Here is an 18190-nt window from a genome sequence, read left to right as displayed (position 1 = left end):
ATACAATTGAAAGCCTTTAAGAACTCAATGAATACTCCAACATATATTGTTGCGTTCCGATAGACGCAGGCAAAATCGGCTACACGGTGTTGCACCCATTTATTAGGCACGGCGCTTAAAAGGGAGAGACGAGACAGCACTGTTGGGACTGGCCTTCCCAGCGCTGTCACCACTGTTGGGAATCAGCCATCCCAGCGCTGTCACTACTGTTGGGACTGGCCATCCGAGCGCAGTCACCGCTGTAGCGACGTTAGAGCGATGAAGTTCTCGAGCCGACGAAAAGTTGAAGCAACATTTATATACAGTTTGTACAAGGGCAACAACGGCGTTATATGGCTCGCACAAAGGCGACAGCACGTCTCCACTCGGTGCCTACGGAAAGTGCCGCGCTCGCTGTGATTCCGGGCGGGTTTTATACTCGCGGGAGTCCGTTGCAGCCCCGAGAAGTTCGAATCGCTCCAATCAGGACTCTCGCTGGCCGAAATTTGAAATCCGATGAATGGAGGCGGAGCGGTTGCGTCAGCCGAGCCGCCACGACGAGAAATGGAGGGCGACACAGCGGCACCCTCTCCAGGCATGTTGCTGCGCGTCTGCCGCCGGCCGTTCGCCCTATGCATGATTCGGCCGAGCCGCCACGGCGGGAAAAGGAGAGGCGACTCTGCGGCGATGCAAGTTTTGGCCTGTCGGCCGCGGGCGGTTTGGTCGAGGCGCTAATCGGCCCCGCTGTTGGCGCGTTGCTCCGTGCAGCGAATTTGGGCTGGGCGCTCGGGCACAACAGCACGTCAGACCTCAACGAAAATGGCTGACGGAATCCAGGACGCTGGCCCCGGGGCACGCGCTTATGTCGTCGTCTTCGTGCTACCCGGCTGACCAGGGAGCACGGCACGTATCCATCAGTCAGAGATTGTACAAATGCGCTGCTGAGCACAAGGTCGCGGGTTCGATTCCCGGCCGCGGCGGCCGCTTTTCTGATGGAGGCGAAAAGCAAAAACGCCCGTGTGTTCGATATTTCGGCGCACGTTAAAGATCCCCAGGTGGTCAAAATTAATCCGGAGCCCTCCACTACGGCGCGCCTCATCGCCTGCGTTGCGTCGGCGCGTTAAACCTGACAATCAATCAATCAGATTGTACAAAGCGCAGTGACCAATACACACCTCAAGCAGGGGATTGTCCTGCTTAATACATAACCCACGCGACAATATGTTCTTGTTTTCAAAAGCTTCCAGTCAAACGAGGCAAGTTTATGGCCTCTCAAGTCCAGCAATGCTTACGTGATTGAGCCAACATATGCTTCACATTTCTTGAGCAACGCTCAATGGCGCTCTTCTGATTTTTGACAGCGTCAGCGGTATAAAGCGGGCTGTGTCTGGTTTTCTTGTCGACGTGGCCGGAAACCTGCAGGCATGCTTCACCCTGAACCAACACGTACCGCACCGATGCTCAACCACGAAGTTTGACAGCCTGTGTTGCTGATAGGAGTGAAATACAAAAAAAATATATTGCGGGATGATCACGATGACGTGATGCGAACCGACCGCGTTAGCTGTGTTGGATAATTCGTTGAAATTACGGCTTGATCTGATCTGACACTGCGGTGATACCATGCATTGATTTTACCTGCGTCCTTAAAATGACTCCGATTTTGCTTGATAAATAGCTGATGCTGAGTTTTTAGGGAGTGAGTAGGTCAAGGGACCTTCACGTATTACCCTCTCCACGCAACCTGCTATCGATTGGATAGTTTCTTTGCTCTTTCTCTCATAATTCTTAATATCAACCGCTACACGATAAAATGACCGTCGCACATAGTGATAAACGCCACGCTAGTAGCGCGTTTCCGTTGGTTGCCATCTAACACGAAGCTAGCTATCTAAGAACAGAAAACTGGGCAAGTTGGCAAAGGTTCATCATGCTAGAAACAGAGCAAACCGACGTATCATAGGGAAGAAGGAGACAGAGGACACGGCGCTGACATAAAACTAAATTTATTAAACGGAAAAGACAGGCATTTTACGCACAAAAATGATTATACCGCGTATCGACCACACACTCATTTTTTCAGTCACATTGGATAAAATTGCCGCAGCTTGCCCTATTGGTGCAAGGCTGGAGAAACAGGAGCCGGGCGTCGACCTAGCTTGTTCTGGTTTTGCTAAGTTCTGCTAAGTTTTGCTAGGCTGTGCTAAGTTTTGTTAGGTTTTGCGATGTTCTTGCTAGGCTACGGTAAGTGTTGAGAAGTGAGGCCAAGTTTAGCCAGATTTTACACAGCCGTTCCGGTCGGTACCCCACACTGACAGCGGATCCCAAGGGGGAAGAAGCTAGGTCAACCCCCAGCTCCGCTGTATTTCCAGCCTTGCACCACTGGTGCAAGTGGCGGCAATTTTTTTGCGTTTTAGTAGCCCGAGAAAGACTACCACCTTTAAAATGGTATAGTAAGAGGTTGGCATACGCATATGCCCGTTGTTCTCACACTCGAGCAGGCGCGAAATCCGGCTTCACTGTTATAATACTCTCTCTCTGCGGTGGTGCACCCTTTACAGGCAGCACAGTTTTTTCTTGGTATTTTTTTTTTGCTAACGCCACCGGACCAAGCTTAAGCTTAAACAGTTCCGCGGTCAAAAACTTATCTCAAGGAAACGCAAATTCACCATCTAGGAAGGCGGTCAACTATTAGCTGATACAAGAAATGTGCGAACGTCTGATAAAAACGACTCAGCGATCTCGCGCAAACGCTTGTTCTTGTGCCTGAACATAACATTTGTGGGGTCAAACCGCGGAACACAACCACAACATTACAATGTCTAGCTAATTGCGTGTAAGGGTTACCTTTAGCCGAACTATTATGCTCCCGTGGCCTGATGTTCAGATATCTGCCCGCCAGGCCTATATACACGTGGTCGCAAGGTAATGGAGTACATACCAACGGCGCAAGGCCCGAATGGTTTGTTGTGTTTTACACTGCAGATGTCCTTTTGTGCACCAGGGCCTTCTGAAGCCTTTCTCTCAATAGCTACCCACATTTCCCAAGCTTATTTCTCGCAGAGAAAATATGGCGCACGAGTAGTTTTCTTGGACGGCGTTCCGACTCAATTAATACGCTCGCTTTGAAGGGGTCAAATGGTGGAAGACAGGTTCATTCAATGCCACCAAGTAAACGTAAGGTTGGTGAAACGGGTATGCGCCGTAAGAGTGCTTCCGCATCAAGAATTCTCAGAATTTCTGTACAATTTTTCCGCCTAAAAAACGCAATTTCAAACTGTAGTAAAAACATGGGGTGAATAACATCGCGTAATGCAAAATGTCATGCTTGCATTGCGTAATGCCACAGCGAAGACTACAATGTCCCACGCAGTCGCCATTGCTGATTTACTCTCATCGTCTTACATGCAATGATTGGCCATTCAACTTGGTCGTAAGGAAGCCGACCCGTTGGTTTTTAAAGCAAAGCTCTTTACCTCTACCCCCCAAGGGTTCTTTCGCGACCCTTGGTGTCACCAGAAAACTCCAGCGAACAAATAAAATAATTTACTGGCACCGCCGGGAATCTAACCTGGAACTAATAGACTAACAAAGCGAGAGTCCGTTGTCGTACCGATTTAGCTACGAGCCCACGCAAAGACGGGGAAGACAGGTGGTGTACTCACCAAGCACAACTACGGGATTACCCCCCTGCATTCTCGCTGAATGCCACGTGAAAGCGTCACGCGACCACTCACGCCCGTCAGCGGCCCTGTGCGCCCCTTGCTCACGTGTTAAGAGTTACAAAAATTAAAGGAAGCTCACACCAATGCATGGTATCGCACTTCTAGTACGCCAATGTGCTAAAGCCTGTGGCCTCTAGTGTCCACGTAAACAATCACAGCTCCTTGTCGTCCACCCTCACGCCAAACCAAGGAATACATTCAAATACTCCTTAATGGCCAGGCCACCACTCCAAGCCCCAGCATCAAGATCCTGGTCCTACATCTCGAGGCTAACACCAAGAGTGACGTCACCTTGAAGCGCCTCAAAAACAGCATTAATCAAATCATACACATGATCAGGCGAGTTGCCACCAAGAAGTGAGGCCTAAAGGAATCCGGTACCTTTCGATTAATTGAAGCTTTTGTCCTCTCGAGAGTCACTTACGTCAACACCTTGTCTTCTTCTCGACAAGGAAGACATAGAAATGCTTTATATCATGATTAGAAAGACGGTCGAGCAGGCCATTGGTCTTCTCATGAGTTCGTCCACACAGAGGCTGCTTAGCACGGGGCTCCACAACACGGTGGAACAGCTGATAGAAGGTCATCGTTCTAACCAGAAGGTCCGACTCAGAACTGCGGCGGGTAACCGCATGCTTCACCAGATTGGCTGGGCAGCCCAGAATGTCACTCCGTTTGACGTACTCCCAGACTCTTGGCGACTAAAACTAAATATGCTCCCTTTGCTTACAAATATGAACCCCTCACATGACGAGGGTCACCGAAAAGCACGGGCTCAAGCGCTAAACACCACCCTCGGTGGGGATCATGCAGTTATCTACACAGACGCCTCCAAACATCGAGGGCAGCAATACGCCATCATCATGGCTACCTCCAGAACCAACCTCCTTGCGTGTGCCTCGCTTAGGACCCAAGAAATGAGGGCAGCAGAAGAGGCAGCCATCACCTTGGCTCTCGCTCAACCAGGGGTTCGGAGGGTAGTCACAGATTCCCAGCAAGCCCAGTGGAATTACCAGTCGGGTTGGGTGTCCTGACCTGCACTGCGCGTGCTAAAAAACCACTCCCCAAACGGTTCCATTCAGCTCATCTGGACGCCCCCTCACGCTTCAATGGAGGGCAACAAATACGCAAGCCTGCGCTTTTACCTCCCGTGCTATGGAGCTGCACGAGGACAGTCACCCGCTTGTCACGTTCAGGGAGATAACCCAGCATTATCGCCTTCTGAGACAGACCGTACGTTCGCCTTACCCTGACATTACCAGAGAACAACAAACTACCGTACGGCTCATACAATGCGGGCTCCTTCCCACAGCCTACGCGTCTTCACTTACTGTATTCGCATCGCTACGACGCTGAATGTAAATTTTGCTCAGAAGTAGGAACACTCCGCCCCGTAATCCGGGTGTGCGACTTTAGCCCTGAGCACCCTCCTCTCTTTCCGTCAACTACCCAACAAGAGCAATGGGAGATGCTGCTGTCCAGGCCCTTTCTACCTACCCAGCTTCAGCGGGTGGACAGAACACAGGCCACGCGGACTGCATATGCGCCCCACAGAAGAAGGAATCACTCCCCAGGGCTGCACTCTGGGCCGTTCAGAAATCTGAACAGAAGTATTTCTTCATCCTCCTCCTCCTTCTCTGCCGCAAATCTCGTCGCCTCCGTCCGCGCGCAGAGACGGAGAAGTCAGATCATCTAACACCGGGTTGGAGCTTACTTTAATTTTATAAAAAAAGTTTCCACTCTTGTGCTACACCAATAAAACTCAACCAAACACCGTTCATGCATCATGCATTGATTTAACCTTACCAAGAATATCTCTTTAAAGTAATAAATGGTGTGGTTAAGTGCATTTCACTTCTCTCTGGTTTTGCTATTTGTAGAGTGATGTGAGTGAATTTAAGTGACGTCGCATGGGTAATCGTTATGGGTGCCGTTTACAGCTTTGCTTTCCAACCACATTCACGGGGTGGATTGGCGCGATTTTTTTTAAGATTGGAGAAGCTGAGTGTTAACCACTTTTAGTGTCGCCGTCATCTGCGAAGATGCGTGGAGAATCAGCATCCAAACAATCATCCTTATTTTCGTCGTCGCCTTCATCGACGCAGGAGGCTCACCAAGAAGGTGAATGTAAAGCACCATATCTGTTGCCGTCATCTTTCTGTGCAAACGACGTTTGCCACGGTGTCGCACACAGAAGGTGTGTTGCCCTGCTCAACGATGTTTAGCAGTGAATTTCAACGCGAGCCAAGTCGCCCACAGCCGCGCTGAAATTGCAACGTATGGTCTGTGATTTTCTGCCGACTTATTCTTAATGAAATGTTTCACAACCTCCATAATTTCGCGCGGTTGGCCACACTCCCATTATAAACTCGTTCAGATGTTGTTGGTAGTGCTTGACTCGTCCTGAAGTCGCTTTCGCGGAGCTCTCAACAACTTAAGGAAGTATAAACTCGGGAAAGAAGGGTCGTACGACGGCGCTCAAGCACACCGCTAAAGCCATAGCTATATAGCATGGTTTGGCGTGCGCAATATACTACGTAATTGTAGCTCCGTCATCGTGACACAAGGGGCCGATGTTCCAGTTCGGCGGCTGCCTGTTTTCTTCTCTTCCGTTCTTTTGTCTAGCTGTCGCATTTTGGCGATTGTTTTGGTGCTTTAGTTTCTATTCGGCGAGATCGCCAGGGGCTCCACCTTGTAAAAGTGCTTCAGTCGTTCTGTCGGAGTGCGAAGCCTGTCGGTAAAGTTCCGAACGCGAAGAATTCCTCGCGAGCAGTAAAGATCGTTTCTAGGCAACGCGTTGCCGAGGGGCTGTGCATGCTAGACACAGTGGCTGCTTTACATATTCTTGCGAAGAGCATGGTAGATGCGCAGGGTTGCACCTATCGGACGGCACTAAGGAGTGGAGTCTGGCACATATATAGCCGGGTTCCGGCTTGCGGGGCCTTATCTCCTCGTCTTTGCGAAGCGTATCGCCTTTGCCGCCAAGCAGAAACGGGGGAATAGAAAAATGGAAAAAAAAACTCCCAAGCATTTCCCCGAGGGTGAACATGGTTAAGTGCGAATGCACGGGGTGATGCTATGAGGGGGAGTAAAGTTAAAATCCGTTGGCATTCGCCCGTGAGCGCGCGCGAGCCAACCCACGGAGGTCTGGCAGTTTATCGCTGCATATATAGGGGGGTACGCCGCGCCGAGCGCGCCGAGCCAGGTGGCTGAGAGAGGAGGCGAGCGCAAGGGGAGAGGGACAGCGGCGCACGGCAGCTGCAGCCGAGCGAGGGGGAGAGGACAGAGTGTGACGTCACGGTGGAGAGAGAGGCGCGCGGCAGCTGCTGGGGAGAGGAGGCGCGCTGTGACGTCATACCATGACGTCACGGCGCGAGGAGCGGTGCGGGGAGCGGCGCGCACCCGCGCAGCCACGGCGAGGAGGCGGAGCGAGCGCGGTCACGTGGTGAAGTGACGTCACCGCGCCGTTGCTACCGACGCTCCTCTCCGCTCTACGCCGTTGCTAGGGAGAGGAGGACTGCGGACGCCGCCGCCGCCGCCGCCGCCGCCGCCGGCGGTGGAAGGTTTGGGGTCGCTTATAAAGTGCATTCGCACTTAAAAGAGAGATAACAAGACTGCTAAGAACAACCAAGCGGCGCTCCCCCGCTTGAGCGCTACCTTAGTGAAATGTCTTGCAGTTTCAAAGTTACGTTTTAAATGCAGAGCATTTCTTTAACTCACGATGTCACCCGGCGTTGTCGGCGTGCCTCGGCGTCCGCAACAGCCGTTCCAGGTGCGCCCTCTCCCCCGCTCCTCCTCTCCCGCATCACGCTACCCTCCTCGCTCTCAAAAACAGGTCCGCACCCCTCCCCCTACACCATATAAAAAAATAATACTTACCGGCGCCTGGTTTCGAACCCACGACCCTGCGGGCGGAACGCCAGGTACATGGTGCTCTACCCACTGCGCCACAAAGCCGACACAGAATGGAAGGCTACGAACGCGCCTTATATCCTTGACTCATTCAAAATACGTCAAGAAGCTGCTGATACAACGCATTCACTACCACCAACTCCCCAAAACACTAAACGTTAACGCAAAACACCCACCCCCTATGCGACGCATTTACTCGAGTCCCCCTCGCGGGGAGATGGGCCCTTTTTTGAAGAATCCCTTTGTTCGTTAGGTTACGTTAAATTAGATTGCAGAAAACGAAGTTGAGCCAAATGCGATGTTCAGCATGAAAACGCAACCGGACGTCTTATTAATTGTCTTATATTGCCAATCGACGGCACTCTAGACGCCGCGCTGAAACGCGGGCACAAAAATATGCACGTGAACGCATTAACTAAGAAATTTCGCTATCTAAAAGCGGAAAGCTGACATGGTTTATTCCTGAACAAAATAAAATGGTGGTATTGAACTTCCTAAACCCACCGTGTTACGATTCACCGCGGCGTTACCATGTGCGCGAGTGCGGCATTTTTTTTTTTTTTTGTAGTGAGGGGAAGCTTCGTGTGCTCGGCGGCAGCGGCCGCCTTTCTCGAACATGCTAAGACAAGCTATAGTGAGTACGCTGCGCGGTGATTTCTCACCCGCTGGCAGTGATTCATGCCCGCGGCAGTTGCAAAATGCAAAACAAACTGTCCGGCGGAGACGTGTAGAAACTTGAATCTGCGAGCGTACGCCGCTCGCCGAGATCTGCTCTTCCCCCTCTCTCATACTCAAAGGGCGCAGGCTGTGACCAGACCGGGAAATAGTGTTAGTGTGTGTCTGCACTCTTTTCGTGTCGCGTGCAAACCACTGGGAAAGCTGATTGACCGTTGGCGCTTCGGGTTATATATACGCGTTCCCTTCAAGGGCGTTTCATTTGGTCGACAGCATCGGATAGTTCTGGTGCTCTGTTCGATCATGTTGTAAGCTCGCCGGGAAGGATGCTGTTCCTGTCTCGTCGCTGTTCATCTCTCGCAATGCCGTAAATCAGTTAAGTTTTCTCTCAGCTCTATCGTTAACACAAAGCCAACTGCTTCTGCTCGCCGCTTTTACACCACGCTACCACTACATGACGGAGACGACGAAGCCCGTCTCGGGGACGCCTTCGCCAATGCAACAACCGCAACGACGAGCTTACTTCGACTCCACCAAGAAATAACTCTAAATTTGTTAGTTTAAGTTCACATCTTAATATTAACGGTTCATTCCAATGTGACTGCCATTTTATAGACGAAAACGAAATGAGCCGGCGAAAGGCTTAGGTGCCCCATTCTGGAAAAAAACGGCACTTGGGTTGCCCGGTACATGCAATGGCCATCACAGTAAAAAGTAAATAAAAAACACATTTGAGTTCGTACGGTATTTAGTACCGCTCTCCCTGCAGAGTATATGGAGGCGGGTGCGTTGCCATCGCCACTTGACCACGTTTCCAGAGGCGGGACAAGAGGTGGCCTAGTGTGCGTGCCGCGTGAGAGGTGGACGTGGCGGCACGTGAGAGAAGAGCTGCATGCCAGCCACAGAGAACTCTGATTCTGGGCAAGCTGTGGCGCCAAGTGTCGCCGCCAGTCTGCCCGTCCATGTAATTCGCGCTAAAATATGAAGGAGCGAAAGCGAAGAAAGAGAGGCAGACACAGTGTAGCGGTAAGAAAGTCTTTGATAGCTATCGCCAGGCGAAGCCGTAATGCTTCTGCCTTCAAAGCATGTGAGCCGACTTGAGTGTCTCGACGAAATATCTTTCTTTTAATGCGAAGGCATGATGTGCCCCTGAGTATAGAAAAACTCGGCGTTGTGAGCCATGGATGGCGCTAAAATTATGTGCCTGCAGCGACAGAAAATGATGCTAGGAACGGCATATTATAACACCCATGGGGACCCGTGGTGACAAGAAAGTGACTTTACAACTATGGATAATCTTCAACTGCTCAACACGACACACGGCTTCCGAGATACACCTAGGTGAGCTTACGTGCTTTAAATTCTAAACAATCTTCCTCTGGCGCTGCTTTACTGCTAAATCGCGTGTGTGCCATGGCGTTTACTTCGCAGAGCCTTCCCTTTTATAATAAATTGGTTGAAACGAATTGTTAATGAACCTAACTTTCCTGCTTGTGTGTATCTAATGCATAAGGCTTCAGCCGCTCTCTTCTGTTTCTTTTTTTTTTTGTCGTCTTCGTGCTTTGCTGAATGCTGTAACGGGAGTACGAACTATATGTATCGCACACCGCCTGCATCCGAGGGGGAAAACCTCTTCGTGGCATCATTCACAAGATGCAAAAACGTCGATCAATTAATTGATCCTGTAATTTCCTGGCATTGCAGAAAATTGACCTCACCTCTGACGTGTTTTCCTTCGAATAAACCTTACTGACTCGCGGCTAACGCGTACACGAGAAAAACTGGCATCTCCGTCCATTGAAAAGTGACAGCGTGAAAGAGCAACCCACTGGTCTTTAAATGAGACCCAGAAGGTCGTTCTAGGATCTATCCGCTTTGATGACAGAAAAACAAAACTCCTAGAGGTCGCCCGCTGTGGTTTAAGGCGAGCTCAACCTTTCTCAATGCAAGCGGGAGGAAGGTCTGCGGTGGGGTATATTACCAGGCTGTTGTTTACAAGGGCTGAGTACTGTTCACTGTTGTGGCGTCATGGTGATTTTCTTAATAGGCATGCACGAAGCCCCTTCATGTTTTCTTTTTCGCAAATAGACTTTGCTGCGCGTCGGTACTCAAGAGGCGTTCACCTCATGAGCACCTCAAGCTGAACTTGCGGCCCCTTGTGGCAGTGTTCTAAGTTCAACAGGAACAAAAATGTAACAGTAGATGGCGCGAGCAATTAAACGCGGCAAAATTGAATCGCTGCGTTCACACCTCTACTGTGTTTATCATGAGAGGAGCGAAATTGAAAGGGAAGAATGTGAGAGGTGGGCGGGAAAAGGAAGACACGCCGTTAAGACGCCGGGGTGGCAGAAAACTATCGTGCGTTGACGACACTTTGGGAAGAGGTGACTATTGCACGGACGCATTATTTTTCCCTTCTTCGTAATTTCGTGGTAAAAAGGGTGTGGAAATATAGTAGACGTGCGTATATAGAAGGCGCTGTGTTAGGTACCCCAGTGAAAAGTAGTGAAAACCACGCACATACCGTGGCAGCCAGCAGCGCAAGAAGAGAGGATCAACAGTGTTATCTATTTTATTTTATTTTCTAAATGTTGCACAGTATAATCGAAATTACACAATTGCAGTTGCTGAGAAGAGCGCGAATATTACGTGCTTGAAGTGAATCGGGGTTCTGCTTCATGCGCATCGTTGTCATGTTTTTGAAGACGATAGTCTTTCTTAAGCTTTAAGTCTTTCTTAAACGTTTAAGTCTTTCTTAAACGCGAAAATTTTGGTCTGTCTGTCTGTCTGTCTGTCTGTCTGTCCCTCGATTTAGCTGCCCGGCCAAAACTCAAAATTATCGAACGAGTCGTTTAGGCAGGCAAAACATTGCCAAACTACAGTGGCTAGAATAGGAAAGTGTGGTTAGCGGCATGCAGCGCCTGCGAGGCGCTTTGAAGCCGCCGATAGAGATCCGCGAGGGGGCGCGTGCGATCGTTTACACGTGCGGTCGTTTACAAGCAAAGATCAAGCAGAAAAGCGAACAATGGATGGCAGAAATACAGAAGAAGGACAAAAGCGCATCCAAGAAGTTTTGGAACCATGTAAAATCACTAAGCTCAAAAAACGATAACCATCAAAAATTCCTGATTGATGAGGAGGGGGAACATTTAAGGAGAGCACGCGTTGGCGCATATTCATCGAGTGATTAGTGAGAAGTTTAGGACAATAGTGGTAGGGAAATCTGCACCGATAACATCAGCGCCACAAAAGACTGCGGAAAGGGAAATAAGTTTGAGCAACCTTGATTGGAAAAAAGCAGAGCAAAAGGTTTCCGCCCAGACAGCAGTGGGCCCGGACGGAATACCAATGCAATTGATAAACCTACTTGGACCTAAAAGTAAGGAATCGTTTATGAGGGCAATAGATAAGGTGATAGAAACCAAAAAAATACCAGAGGACTGGTTAGAAAGTAGGATGAATTTAATATATAAAGGCGGAGGAGACAAAGCCAGTATTGATTCATACAGACCACTCACAGTAACGTCAGTGGTGTATAGTTTCGTAATGCAGGCGATAAAATCAGAAATTCAAGCATGGATGGAAGAAAATGAAATACTTGGGGAACAGCAGAATGGATTTAGACAAGACAGGCGACTGGATGACAATCTGTTCGTGATAACGCAATGCATTGAAATTGCGAAAGCACAGAATAGACCACTATGGATTACGTTCTTGGACATTAAAGGGGCATATGACAACGTAAACAGAGAACGGCTGTGGAGAATGCTGAAACTCCAGGGATTAGATGACGAGTTAGTACAGTTCCTTATAGCAATCTATAAATACAATAGAGTGCACCTTACTTGGGAAGGACAGAAATGCGCCCAGCAGGTAAACATCCATCGGGGACTGAAACAGGGATGCCCTTTGAGCCCAATACTGTTCATGCTTTACATGGCAGGGTTAGAAAAGAAACTGGAAGAAAGTAAAGTAGAGTTTAGCCTAATCCATATGCTGCAAGGCGAAGTGGTACAACAGCTTATTCCGGGAATGTTATACGCAGACGACATTGTTCTTTTAGCTGATAACCAAACCGATATGCAGCGGCTAATAAATATTTGCGGCCAGGAAGCCACTGACCTCGGGTTAAATTTCAGTGCAGAAAAATCAGGAATAATGGTTTTCAATGACGCTACCACCGACGTAGTATCTATCCAGCAAGGCGAATTACCTAGAGTGAAGGAATATAAATATTTGGGAGTGTGGATAAACGAAGGGGATAACGACTTAAATACTCAAGAGGAGCAACTTAAGGTTAAGGGAAAGCGAAACGCAGCTATAATGAAGCATAGAGCTCTGGGGGGGGGGGGGGTATAACAAATATGAAGTAGTAAGAGGAATGTGGAAAGGAGTAATGGTTCCGGGTCTCACGTTTGCGAATGCTGTGCTCTGCTTAAAATCAGACGTTCTATCAGGCCTTGAAGTAAACCAGAGAACGGTAGGACGTTTGGCCTTAGGCGCGCATGGAAAAACAACTAACGAAGCAGTTCAGGGAGATATGGGCTGGGCGTCGTTTGAAGTTAGAGAAGCTCAGAGTAAAATATGCTTTGAGATGAGGTTGAGGGCAATGGATCAACGAAGGTGGGCAGCTAAGGTTTTTAGGTACCTATACTTGAAAAGCGTGGACACGCAGTGGTTAAGAAAGACTAGAAGGCTAACGATGAAATACGGAAAGAACAGTGGGGAATCCAAAACAGCCAAGGTAACCAAAAAAGAGGCAAGGCAGATCGAAACGAATAAATGGAGGGAAAAAACGGAAGCTAAAACGTCGTTAGAGATGTACAGGGTTGAGAAGATGAACATCAGAAAGGAAAATTTCTACGATAATTCCCAGGGCAGTGCTTTGCTTTTTGAGGCTAGAGCAGGTTGCCTGCGAACTAAGAGTTTTGTGAGGAAGTATTCACAAAATGATGGGGTATGTGTGGTCTGCGGAAAAGAAACAGAAACTATGCGGCACATAGTGTTAGAATGTGAGGGTATCCATCCAAATCTACATGAAGGGAATATTGGGCTTTCAGAAGCCCTAGGATTTAAGGGTATCAGATAGGAAGTTAACTTCAAGGCTGTCGAGGGGACGAAAAGAAGATTAGAATGCTGGTGGACGAAAAGCAGAGAGGGGAATATTGCCTAGGACAGTTACCACCTGTAACAGGGAAAAGAAAGTATTTCGGGCCTAATAAGCTTTAGTGCCTGCCCTAAGCAGCGCTAGTATTAAACCAAGAGTGTAAAACATGGTTATATTAGTCCTTTTTGGTAAGATGACATGTCATCACCCCGCTTCAAAGGGGAAACCAATAGGAATCATCATCATCATCAACGTCGCCTGCTGAGGTGGGCGCGGATCGTCTGCCATGCGATTGCCGCTTTGACCAGAGAAAAGCACCAATTGTTTCCTGTGCCGTAGCAAGTTTAAAGGTGCATTAGTCCCCCCAAAGTAGAGGCACAGTTTTGTGCCGGGCCGCTCTACGGTGTACAGGTCCTGCAAAAACAAACTGTCGTTTGGCGTTCCGAAGGACACGCGTCTGTATTGGCTCAGTGGCTACGAGCAATACCACGTACTGAGAAGCGGTTCAAGGAAAACACCGCTGTGTGCGAGCTACACTTCGGCGAACGGTAAATATACCGGCACATTGAACATACCGTGAACGGAAAAGTTGTCCCAATCTACAGGGGCAGGCCTCGGTGGCTCCCGGAAGCTGTGTCCACGCAATTTCTTAATCTTACGAAGTACCAGCCGAAACAACTTCCCCAGCAGGAAGTGTCAAGCGAGAAGTGCGCCCGCGGCCCCACCCAGCAATAATAACGCTAAGGATGGTGACTCCTCTGTGAGTGCAGAGTTTGAAGAACCCCTATGCTCATTTTCTGCCAAGAACTTGACCCTACCTTCGGAAACACGGGGGAAACCACACGCTGAGTGTTTCGCCCTTCACAGTGGCTTACAGCGTGTGTCGCACTGCGCAGGATAAAGCCAAAGCCCGTACACGTACCCTTCCAGACATTGGAAGCATTTACGAAGCATCTGACATACTGAAGAAGTCTGCCACTCTCCGCGTCCATGACTATCAAATTCGTGTTCGTCCTCTAGCTGCACTTTTACACGAAGGCATTGAAAAAGGAGAAGGCATGCCTCTTCGTGAACGGAAGAAGCCCTTAAAGCTCAATTGCCTCACGTAACAGCACAATGGAAGGTACAAAACGCTTTTTTCCGGAGACTATTCGAGAAAAAATGCTTGAATTTGTTCACACACACACACAAAAAGAACTAGCAGTGAAAGGCAAGGCCCATTGAGCAAAGAAAGTTGATGGCTTCGAGCCTTTGTAATTTTGAACGAATCACGAGAAATTCAGCAAAAGTGAGCAGGTTTTGTTTGTTTGTAACGAGCACGTCGAAAATAAAATGCGTGTTTACCAGAGTCCGCAATTCTATGATTTGCATTTCATAAGTGTCAGAGCCAGCCGGCTATATTCGGCTGTCAGAGCACGACCAGTCGGGTGTAAACTTCGATTGTAGTTATTTAAAAAATACGATATTCATTGTATTTCAATTTGCGTGAGCCCGAGCTATCAAAGAGGCTTTCTCGATATGGTGCTGCGCGCGAATACATTCGTACTCCATATTCCGCCGCCGTCGCAGCGAACGTGTAAGCGTGCGACAGCGCTACCTGGAATTTTCTCCAACAGCGTCACGCGGGAGTGGACACGGTCATCACACTTTCCCATTTTAGCCACTGTAGCCAAACTACTAAATCTGGTGGTGATGTTCATACTTGCCACCTTTGTTTAGCATGACGAAAACATTCAGCACACTTGAGGAAAGACATCAATGCACATGTCACGTTTTCATTGTTCTTTTAATTAAAAATACATGGCTGCTTGATTTTTGCAACAACAAATAAAAAATACGCCTTGAAAAAAATTGCTTGACCATAAAATACAAAAGTGCTTGCGGCGCCCCCTTGTGGCAGTGTTCTAAGTTAAACAGGAACAAAAATGTTACAGTAGATGGGGCGAGCAATTGAACGCGGCAAAATTGAATCGCTGCGTTCACACCTCTACTGTGTTTATCATGAGAGGAGCGAAATTGAAAGGGAAGAACGTGAGAGGTGGGCGGGAAAAGGAAGACACGCCTTTAAGACACCGGGGCGGCAGAAAACTATCGTGCGTTGACGACATTTGTAGTAAAGTACGCAGGTACGCGGCCATTTTTTGTTTTACCGTTACGATGCTGGCGCCTGGTGCTGGCTTGTATATATATATATATATATATATATATATATATATATATATATATATATATATATATATATATATATATATATATATATATATATATATATATATATATATATATATATATATATATATATATATATATATATATATATATATAGGGCCTCTGTACTGGCAGTCTTGGTGCCAAAGGGAGCTTAAGAGGGTTCAACGCTGGTCGACCACTCTCGACATGTCGTAGACACTCGAGTCGCGGCCCGGGGGTTAAAAAGAAGGTCCCCTTCACCCCGAGTAGTCCGAGTGGCGCTGGCTACCACCCCCAAGTGCAGGAAACAAAAATACCTTAAGATAAATACCCGAGAAAGTGCTGGGGAAACAGCCCCGCCAGTAGAGTAGTGGTTATCGCACCAGACCGGTATTCTGGAGGTCGTGGGTTCGGATCCCACCCGGCGGGCATTTTTTCACCACTTTCTTTTCGACTAAAAAAATTCATCTCTTTCTATGACCCACCACAACCTCCCCTTTGCTTTCCGAGGTTTTCTTGACTGCCAACCCTTATTTTCTGTCTTATATATATATATATATATATATATATATATATATATATATATATATATATATATATATATATAAGGTAAGTAGAGACAGAGACACACGAGAAAAACATTAAAAAATAAAAGTTTACTGATGTTTCAGGCAGAGGACTTCCTTTCTTCAGTACTCTGAAGAAAGGAAGTCTTCTTCCTGAAACGTCAGTAAACTTTTAATTTTATTTGTAATGTCTTTCTCGTTTGTCACTTTGTCTCTGCCTCTACTTACCGTATTTTTACGCGCTCTGTGTGAGTTTTTATGTTTCGAAACTATATATATATATATATATATATATATATATATATATATATATATATATATATACAGGGTGTCCCAGCTATCATGCACCAAGATTTAAAAAAAGAGAAATCGCGTAACTCGAAGAAAACCTAGTGCATAATGTTTGCAGCACTGTGAAGAAGCGGAGAGTAATTTTTTCGTTAATGAGACTTAATTAACTAATTGTAATTAATTATCTAACTCGAGAAATACTGTCCTAATCACTAAAGTGTCAATGAGGCACTTGTAGGTAACCACGAGGGGCATCTAACTGCGCTATTTTCAGCGACGAACTAATTGCGTACTCATTTATTCTGACTGATAAAGGAAACCCGCGAAATATGAAAAATACCACGTGACGACGCTTACGCGCGCATTGTAAAGCAGCGTCCCCAAACAAAGCTGATTGAAAACAACTGCTTCGCGTGTTACCCGCCCGAAGAGACAGCGCATCACCTTGATAATAGCATGCATGGAAGGAGCAGCAGCAGCAATATTCGCGGGACGCGTGTGCAGATAAGAAATAAACTCGGTCGTGATTTCTTCTTTCTTTCTTTTGTCTATTTCATTCTGGCTAAGTCAGAGGCAGCCTGTTTGAGGGCGTTGCTTTACGGTGCGTGCGGAGGCGCCGTCACGTGGTATTTTTCATATTTCGCGGGTTTCCTTTATCAGTCAGAATAAATGTGTACGCAATTAGTTCGTCGCTGAAAATAGCGCAGTTAGATGCCCCTCGTGGTTACCTACAAGTGCCTCATTGACACTTTAGTGATTAGGACAGTATTTCTCGAGTTAGATAATTAATTACAATTAGTTAATTAAGTCTCATTAACGAAAAAATTACTCTCCGCTTCTTCACAGTACTGCAAACATTATGCACTAGGTTTTCTTCGAGTTACGCCTTTACTTTTTTTTTAAATCTTGGTGCATGATAGCTGGGACACCCTGTATATATATATATATATATATATATATATATATATATATATATATATATATATATAACGTCGCCTTGATGCTACATTCCTATATGACATGACGTCAGGGATGTGTGGTGGTGGCAGAGAAAAAAATATTACATAAACTTGAATTCTCGTAAACCTGGACACATATTCTAGAACATTATTTGTACATTTGCATTTGTTCCACCTGCCAGGGCAAAACTTTCTGCGCCGCGGCGCAGCCAAGTACAATAATGTCATCCCTGCCGTAATCGATGCCGTGGACGCACATATTTCAAAATATGCGAGCGCACGAGCTAATCATTCGGTTCCGCCTCAACACTTCCGTAAAAATTCGTTTTAAATTCAGCGTTGTAAAACTTAGATGCACGATGTGTGCCACCCGCGCCTCCAGGTATACATCCCCACGTGATCGACCTCCGCCTGAAATGGTCCTCAGATCGACCATTTGAGGTGGGTTGAGACCAAAAAATGCGGCTGCAGAGTAAAGGAGGCCGAGACTTCGACGTCAACCTCAGCTGAGGAGTGTTAGGTAGAATGAGATTACGGTGGAAGTCGAGGTTGGAGTGAGGGGCACGCTTAACCACGCAGGGGCACGCTGAGTGGGAACATTTCTGTTATCTTGAAATTGTTAGGGAACACCGAGAAATGAAATATGCATTACGCAAGAGTGAGTCAAGCCCTGATTTCAAACAAACGCCCTCCAATTGTGCAACAAGCAAGGCTTTCGGTCATATTAACCTAAAGAATATGTCTTAGCGCGAAACATTTACCTGGGATGACGTGCGGGCCGGTGGA

This window comes from Haemaphysalis longicornis, unplaced genomic scaffold (genome assembly GCF_048455015.1).
Source record: "Haemaphysalis longicornis isolate Haplotype H1 unplaced genomic scaffold, Haemaphysalis longicornis Haplotype H1 scaffold_1, whole genome shotgun sequence".
Taxonomy (NCBI): Eukaryota; Metazoa; Arthropoda; class Arachnida; order Ixodida; family Ixodidae; genus Haemaphysalis; species Haemaphysalis longicornis.
Note: the sequence above shows the minus strand (reverse complement) of the source record.